Source organism: Erigeron canadensis, chromosome 9 (assembly GCF_010389155.1).
Source record: "Erigeron canadensis isolate Cc75 chromosome 9, C_canadensis_v1, whole genome shotgun sequence".
NCBI lineage: Eukaryota > Viridiplantae > Streptophyta > Magnoliopsida > Asterales > Asteraceae > Erigeron > Erigeron canadensis.
In genome coordinates, this window is record NC_057769.1 from 12,971,439 (window position 1) to 12,979,717 (window position 8,279).

Genomic DNA, 8,279 nt, shown 5'->3' on the forward strand with positions numbered 1-8,279 from the left:
CATGCCCTTTCAAACTTAAACCTGAGTACACCCAAGCCAAACCCTCATAAAGAGACTTAATTCCTATGTCCTCCCCAAGGCTTAAACACAAGACCTCCTGTAAGAGGGATGGTCTTTCAACCATTGAACTAAAGCTCAATTCGATTAACTAATTAAAGGAAACCACAAAGATAATTGCAAATATTGTTAGCAACCTTTCAAGCATCCATTAGAACCAAGAACTAACAAAGTGACATAAGAGTTGCAACTATCAATCTATAATTAAGAAAATAAATAAAAATAAAAAAAACCAAAATTTTGAATTAGGGTTTATCATGATACATTCCAAATCAAACAAAATTAACTATAATTGGTCTTGGTGTTTTTCCTCCGAATATTTGTAATGGTCTATGGTTAACATCTCGTTGTATAGGGTATGTGCAAAACTTTATCATAATACGTTAAACTTTTCCTGATGTCATATCACGACTGAATGTTAAAAAAACCTATTTTTTTATTAATTACAAATAACTTTTGCTGCTAAAAAAAATTACTTTTTTAATTTAACTTAATTAAAAGTAACTTAGCTTTTTAATAATAGGATATCTATAATAATATAAATACAAGAGGAGGTTGGGGTTGTAACATTCGCGACTTTTGACTATGTTGACTTGTAACGAAACGAAATTTAAGGTATGATTAAAATGACAAATTTCCTAAACGTTTTGACATGTTTTAACGTAACGTTGAGTTAGATTATGTTTACGGTTTCGTTTTAGCGTTTAAATGGGTAAAGAATAGCTATTGGTCGAAGTTAGCAGAGCGGGAGCCACCTTTGGACCTCTATAGGCTGGCCCCCCTTCCTTTCCCTTTTCATTTCTTTCTTTCTTTTTCTCTCCAAAGGAAAACACCAAAACACCTCCTTCTTCTCTCTAAATTCTTGGATTACCTATTGTTGTTTGGGCTAGATTAGTGATAAATACTTCATCAACTAAACATCATATCAAAGGATCAAATCTCCAAGTGCAAAGAACCTCCATTTTTGGGTCAAATTCGGATTTAAGGGCTTTTGGAAGTTTTGGTAAGTAAAAACTATCTCATAATAACCATTTTATGTTATTGAACATGTCTCTAGTCAAATCTAAACGTTCTTGGGTCTTGAATCGAGTCAAAACCGGATTTGAGTCGAATTAGGGTTTCATTTAGGGTTTTGAATGATTTTGAGATGAATTCGGAATTAAGGGAAGTTATGGATGGATTTTTGTTATGGGTTATGTTTATATATGTTTAATATGCTTAAAAATGAGTCTTGGAACCTCCTAAATCGTTTTCAAGGTCAAAAATAAGGTTTGGAGGTTATTGGGTTCGTGCAGGGAAAATCAAGAACTTGCCCAGATTTTTGCTTGTTTCTGGCTAGGCATAAGTTACGCCAGTTTGGGTAGTAGGTTACGCCAGTTGTAAAATTTGGGGCCGTAAGTTACGCCTAAGTGGTAGTAGGTTACGCCTATCTCTAAATGTCAATTTCACGTTACGCCCACCTTACGCCAAAACTTGAGTTTCCAGGTGATAGTAGGTTACGCCAACTTTGGGCATAAGTTACGCCCATACAATTTTGAACTAGCGTAGGTTACGCCCCATTGTGGCGTAGCTTACGCCCCCTCCCTTGAGTCACTTTTCAGATTTTCGTTTGTTTTGCGCATCAGTTTTCAAATGTCAATAACTTTTGAACCGTAACTCCGTTTTAGACGTATGACCTATCGTTGGAATCGTGAGAGAGTCTACTTTCTCATAGTATAACTTTTGTAACTTGAATCCCCCACTGTTTCCAGAAATGTCGTGTTAAAGTGTCCTTGTTTATATTCGGTTGAACCAATAAGACACTTTAGGATTGTAACGTAACCGAGTTGAGTCCCAATTGTCCTCTAAGGTTGATTTACTCTTCTAGAACCTGGATAGGATTTGACACGTGATTTGTAATGTATATGTTAATAGGTGGTGAACGCTAAGCGATTGTTGGACGTTTATAACTCGACTATAACTTGTACTTAGCTTGCATATCCAATCAAGGTGAGTTTCATAAACCCTCCCTACTCAATTAAGATTCGGGCTGAAAAGTGTACGTGCTTGTTTGTTTGTTGCTTAATCGATTGATTGATTGTTTAGTTGACACATTGACTTGTTGCTCATTTAATTACGCTTTCACTTATGAATACACGTTGTGATTTGGTTAGTTGTACATACATATAAGACGATCTTACTTTCAATGAGTTGGAGATATGGTGGGAAGGCTGCGGGTGACCCTATATATAAGCATCAAAGGTTCCTTGAAAGTAAAATCGTATGAAGTGTATGTGCATTGTGTTGTTGCATGATGGAAAACGTTTTGATATGGAACGGGACATAGGACATTGCATGATAATATTTCCCCCTATAACGTATTATAGATTTGTGATTTGTTATAACGATTAAGTCCATCTTGATGGCATCAAGATAAGCCCACGATTTGTGGTATAACGTTGTTGATAACGATATTGTTTAACGTGTATATTGTATATGAATGTTTAGTTGAAACGTAACGTGATATGACACATTTGAAATATATGTAATTCGTAACGTGATATGACGCATTTGAAATATATGTAAGTCGTAACGTGATATGGCGCATTATTCATTATATAAGTCGCAACGTTATGGGTATCTTTATACTCACGTTATGGATTGTTGAATCCACGTTATGGGTATCTTTATATCCACGTTAAGGATTGTTGAACCCACTGGGTATCTTTATATCCACGTTATGGATTGTTGAATCCACGTTATGGGTATCTTTATATCCACGTTATGGGTATCTCTATATCCACGTTATGGGTATTTTTATATCCACATTATGGGTATCTTTATATCCACGTTATGGGTTGTTGAGCCCACGTTATTGAACGTTGCTAATCATTATATGAATCGTTGTTGTTAAACGTTGATTGTATTGATATTGTGCTAACGTGAAACCTTTTAGGGTTTCCTTGGAACGTGATTAGGTATTCTAATCCTCGTATATCGTTAACGGTTGTTATCCCGACACACTTGTTTCCTTTTACTTGTCCCTACGAACTCACCAACTTTATGTTAACCCGTTTTAGTACACTTTTCAGGTGACAGCTTAGCTCCAAGACGTATTGGATGATTGTTTGCTTATTTATGCTAGAATTGGACTTGGACTCCTTGGATCCGTGATTCATTATTCCCGACTAGGGAATTATGCTTATGTGTGATCCGGTTACTTGCTCTATTGAATGGTTCGTATGGATTACTTGATCCTTTACATGCATTTAGATTTACTCTACATAATTTCCATGTCGTGCTGTGTTTTTCTAAGTGATACCCCATGATTCTGCCTTGTTGGGGTGTTACAGAATGGTATGAGAGCCGTGGTTGTAGAGAATTAGGTGGATTGACCTAGCCTATAGCCATTGCACCCTTATTTCATAATTAGCATCCATGATAGGAAATTTTGTGCAACGTGAATTATATGACGCATAAAACTTGTTTAAAACGGAGTTCATAGGTTTCTTGTGACTTGATGACTTGATTGTTATGTGATGGCTTGATGGACGTATGTGTTAGTGTCGGGATACACCATGACTTGACGAATGAACATTGACGTATATTCTTATGAGTTTTATTGTATAACCCTAGCAAAGTGAAATGAGGGCGTTAACGGAGTATGACATTCGGTAACCCTAGAGGCGCCTGATCAACAAATTTATGGTTATCCTATGTCATATAAAGTTAATGGTCTCGTGGATTGCGCATTGTGGATGAAGTATAGTAGGAAACCCGGTATGCTTAATGAGTGTTGGTTAGGTGGAGGGTTAGCCGCTGGTACACCCTGAATACATACTCGACCAATACTTAGAGAGCATAACGGAACCGAATCCCGATGTCCATTCAATATATTGACGGTGTGGAGGGTTAGCCGCTGGTACACCCTGTATACATACACTTTTAATGTGTTGAATGTTGAAGTTAAGATTCGGACTATGCTTTACCCGCCTTGTTAGTGCCTTGACCCCTTATATATTTGTAGGCGATGGTTTGAAATCTTAGAATTTATTTAGAATCAAATGAATATGATGATGCTTTGCCTCGTTATATTTGGACTTGAATGTTGATTTGGATAATTCGGTTGTGGTTAAATTGGAATTGTGCAATTAGTTAGAATCTAAATGAAATGTTGAAGACATAGTTATTGCCATGATAATATCCCCGTAGAGGTACATACTCTTGTAATAGCTTAGGATAGTTTAGTTGTGGATTGTTTGTTATGCGGTGGTTAATTCCGAATGTTCATGTGTGAATTGTGAGGATTAGCTTGGGAATCCAACATGTGTGTTCGAGGAAAGATGGATAGATCATGGAGAGCTAACGTGAATTATGAGCGCCAAGACAAGTAAGAGAAACTGGATCAAGGAAATCAAAGAAGTAGAGGTGGTCGTAGAGGTCATGGTAATCGTGAAGGGCATGAGATAATCGAGTGGGTTAAACATCAAAATGTGTACAATCAATCGTCGTGCCTTTCCTTGAATACCATTCCGATCAATGCTCGAACAATCCCCTGATGACCTAAGGCACTTATTATGAGTGTGGTAGTCATGGGCACCACCAAAATAAGTGCTCCAACCTTATCGGTCAACGACAAGCTCAAGGAAACTTACTTCCCATGGAAGAACTTTACAGTGATTGCGATCGAGACTCGTGTTGATCCTAAACGTCGTTGCAATACCTTTCCTCCCAACGAACAATATACCACCATATTATTTGACTCTGGTGTCGATTTAGCCTTGTTTTCAATGATTTCATGCCTTTGATTGATACTAACCTTAGTCTGCTGTCGTATTACTTTGAACTTGAATTGGTAAATGGAGGGTTAACGAAAATTGACCAAGTTGTCCGTGATTGTATGTTAGAATTGTGGAATCACCTGCTTCTCATAGACCTAGCTCTTTTTGATATCGGAGTTTTGACGTGATTGTGAGGGGAGATTGGATGTTGGTAATGAATACGGTTATAGATTGCGGTAGTAGGTTAGTGAGGATTCCCGTTAGAAAATGGTGAAGCTTTAGTATTTCAAAGCGAGACGACCGAGCCATGGGATGAGAAAAATATATAATGTTAACGTCACGAAGTTGAATTGAAGATCGTGCCCGTGGTTAATGATCTTGCGGATGTATTCCCGGATGACCTAACGGGTTTGCCTCCATCTCGACAACGTTATCTCTGAATTGATCTTATTCCTAACGTTTCTCCCGTGGTCAAAGCACCTTATCGCTTAGTCCTGACTGAAATGCAAGAGTTGGCCACCCAACTCAAAGAACTTTAAGAAAAAAGGTTCTATCCGCCCTAGTCGATCACCGTGGGGCGCAACGGTTTTATTTGCCAACGTTGAAGAATCATTATTCCTTTCCAGGAATTTACGACTTAGTTGATCAACTCCAAGGCGCTCGCTACCTTTCTGGGATTGATTTGTGGTAGGGTTACCACCAAATTGCGTATCCATGAAGATGATATTCTCAAGACGGCCACGGTTATGCCTTTTGGAATGACCAATGCACCGGCGGTGTTCATGGACTTGATGAACCGGGCGTGTCGACCCTACTTGGATAGGTTTGCCATTTTCTTCATTTATGACATCCTTGTCTATCCCAAGATGAAAGAAGAACATTCAAAACGTTTGAAAGAAAGTTTTAGGGCTATTCCGGGAAGAGAAAATCGTATGCCAAGTTCTCCGAGTGTGAATTTTGGCTCGAAGAGATTCACTTTCTTGGTCACGTGGTGAGCAAGGAAATAATTCATGTGGATCCAAATATAATTGAAACGGTGGAGAAATAAAGATGACCCAGGACACCAATCGAGATCCGTCAACCCCTTGGTTTGTCGGATTATTATAGATGTTTCATTAAGGGCGTTGCAAAGATCGCCCAACCCTTGACGTTGTGGACTTAACAAGAAAAACGATCTTATTGGAGTAAGAAATGAGAACAAGCCTTCAAATTGTTGATAGACAAGTTGTGTGATTGCCGATGCATCTAGAGAAATAAAGGTGCACGAGAAGAATTACCCGACTCGTGACTTGGAATTGAGAGTGGTCATGTTTTTATGCGGCGCCAAGAGTGTGATCTATACCGATCACGTAAGCCTTCTACACAGGTTGGACCGAAGTGAATTAAATATGATGTAACGAAGATGGCTAGAGATTTCTAGTGATTATGATTGCGTTATCCGGCCTCACCCGGGTAAAGAAAATGTTGTAGCTGATACCTTGAGCTCAAAGGAACGTATAAAACCAAGACGAATTAGGGTCGTTAGTCTTACCGTACATAGGAGTGATCGTGACCCCATCATCGAAGTACTGCACGACCTAGAAGAATGATTTGATAGAAAGGACGATGACGGATTATGCTTTGTTGAACCATTGTGGGTTTCCGTTTTTGTTGGCTTTGGATGAAATTGATAAATGAAGCTCTCAAGTCGGCCTACTCGATTCACCCGGGGCCCGATAAGATATAACTTGACCTGAGAGACTTGTATTGATGGCCAGTAATGAAGAAAGACATTGCGAGATACGTTAGTGAATTCATCATGTGTTACAAGTAAAAGCCGACCACGAGAAACCCCTGGTTTGCTAGTCCAACCGGAAACGTCGCGGTGTAAATGGGAACAAATTGATATGAACTTCATCACGAAGTTACCTAGATCGAGTTGTGGCCGGGACACCTTTTAGGTGATAATTGACCGGTTGACTAAGTCGGCTCGCTTCTTAGCCATCCAGTAAGAAGAAAAATTTGACACCATGGCACGTTGTATCTCATAGAAGTAGTATCCAGACTTGGAGTGCCGATTTCTGTTATAACCAATCGGGATACCCTATTTCTTCAAAGTTTTGGAAGGCGCTCCAAAGAGCAATGGGTACTCAACTTGATGTGAGTACGATGTTCCATCCGCAACCCAACGGTCAAAGAGAAAGAACGATTCAAACGTTTGATGTTATACTAGGAGTTTGTGCCATCTATGCTTGGTGACAAATGGGGACGTGCATTTACCGTTAGACGAATTCTCCTGCAATAATAGCCATCACGCTAGTATCCAATGGCTCCATTTAAAGAGTTGCATATGGGAGAAGATGTACACCACCGTTAGCTTGGACAAAAGTTGCTGAACGCCAACTCATTGGACCCAAGAATTTGTTATTGAAACGACCAAGGTGATCTCACAAATCAAAGTTAAGTTGAGAGTAGCCTGAGAACGACCATTGAATTATGCTAACATTAGACGAAGACCCCTCGAATTCGAAGTGGGCGATTTTGTGATGTTGAAAGTATCTCCGTGGAGAGGTGTGTCCGTTATGTGAAAAGTAGCACATGGGTCCAAGGTATATTGGACCATTCAACAATATTTAGGACGTTTTGGCCCGGTAGCGTAACGTTTGGAGCCCCCCTCAATACTTGAGTGGAGTTCATAATATTATTCATATTTGTAATCTTTGGAATCATTTTCCGAATCCAACACCTCGTGTGTCTCTTTGAGAAATCCGTGTTGATAAAATATTAAAGGTCGCAAGAGAGCCGATTTGGAACCTAAATCTAGAAGCTAGAAAGCTATAGGATATTTGGTATACAAACGTTAAAACAAGATGTAGAGTTAGACGTGGACCTGAATTTATTTGGGAACGAGAAGATGCAATAAAGCCAAACTTTCCCTTTTGTTTGGCGAGCCTAGTTAGAATTAAATTTTGGGACGAAATTCCTTTAACAGGGGAATGATGTAACATTCGCGACTTTTGACTATGTTGACTTGTAACGAAATGAAATTTAAGGTATGATTAAAATGACAAATTTCCGGAATGTTTTGACATGTTTTAACGTAACGTTGAGTTAGATTATGTTTACGGTTTCGTTTTAGCGTTTAAATGGGTAAAGAATAGCTATTGGTCGAAGTTAGCGAAGCGGGAGCCACCTTTGGACCTCTATAGGCCGGCCCCCAACTCCCACCCCCTTCCTTTCCCTTTTCATTTCTTTCTTTCTTTTTCTCTCCAAAGGAAAACACCAAAACACCTCCTTCTTCTCTCTAAATTCTTGGATTACCTATTGTTGTTTGGGCTAGATTAGTGATAAATACTTCATCAACTAAACATCATATCAAAGGATCAAATCTCCAAGTGCAAAGAACCTCCATTTTTGGGTCAAATTCGGATTTAAGGGCTTTTGGAAGTTTTGGTAAGTAAAAACTATCTCATAATAACCATT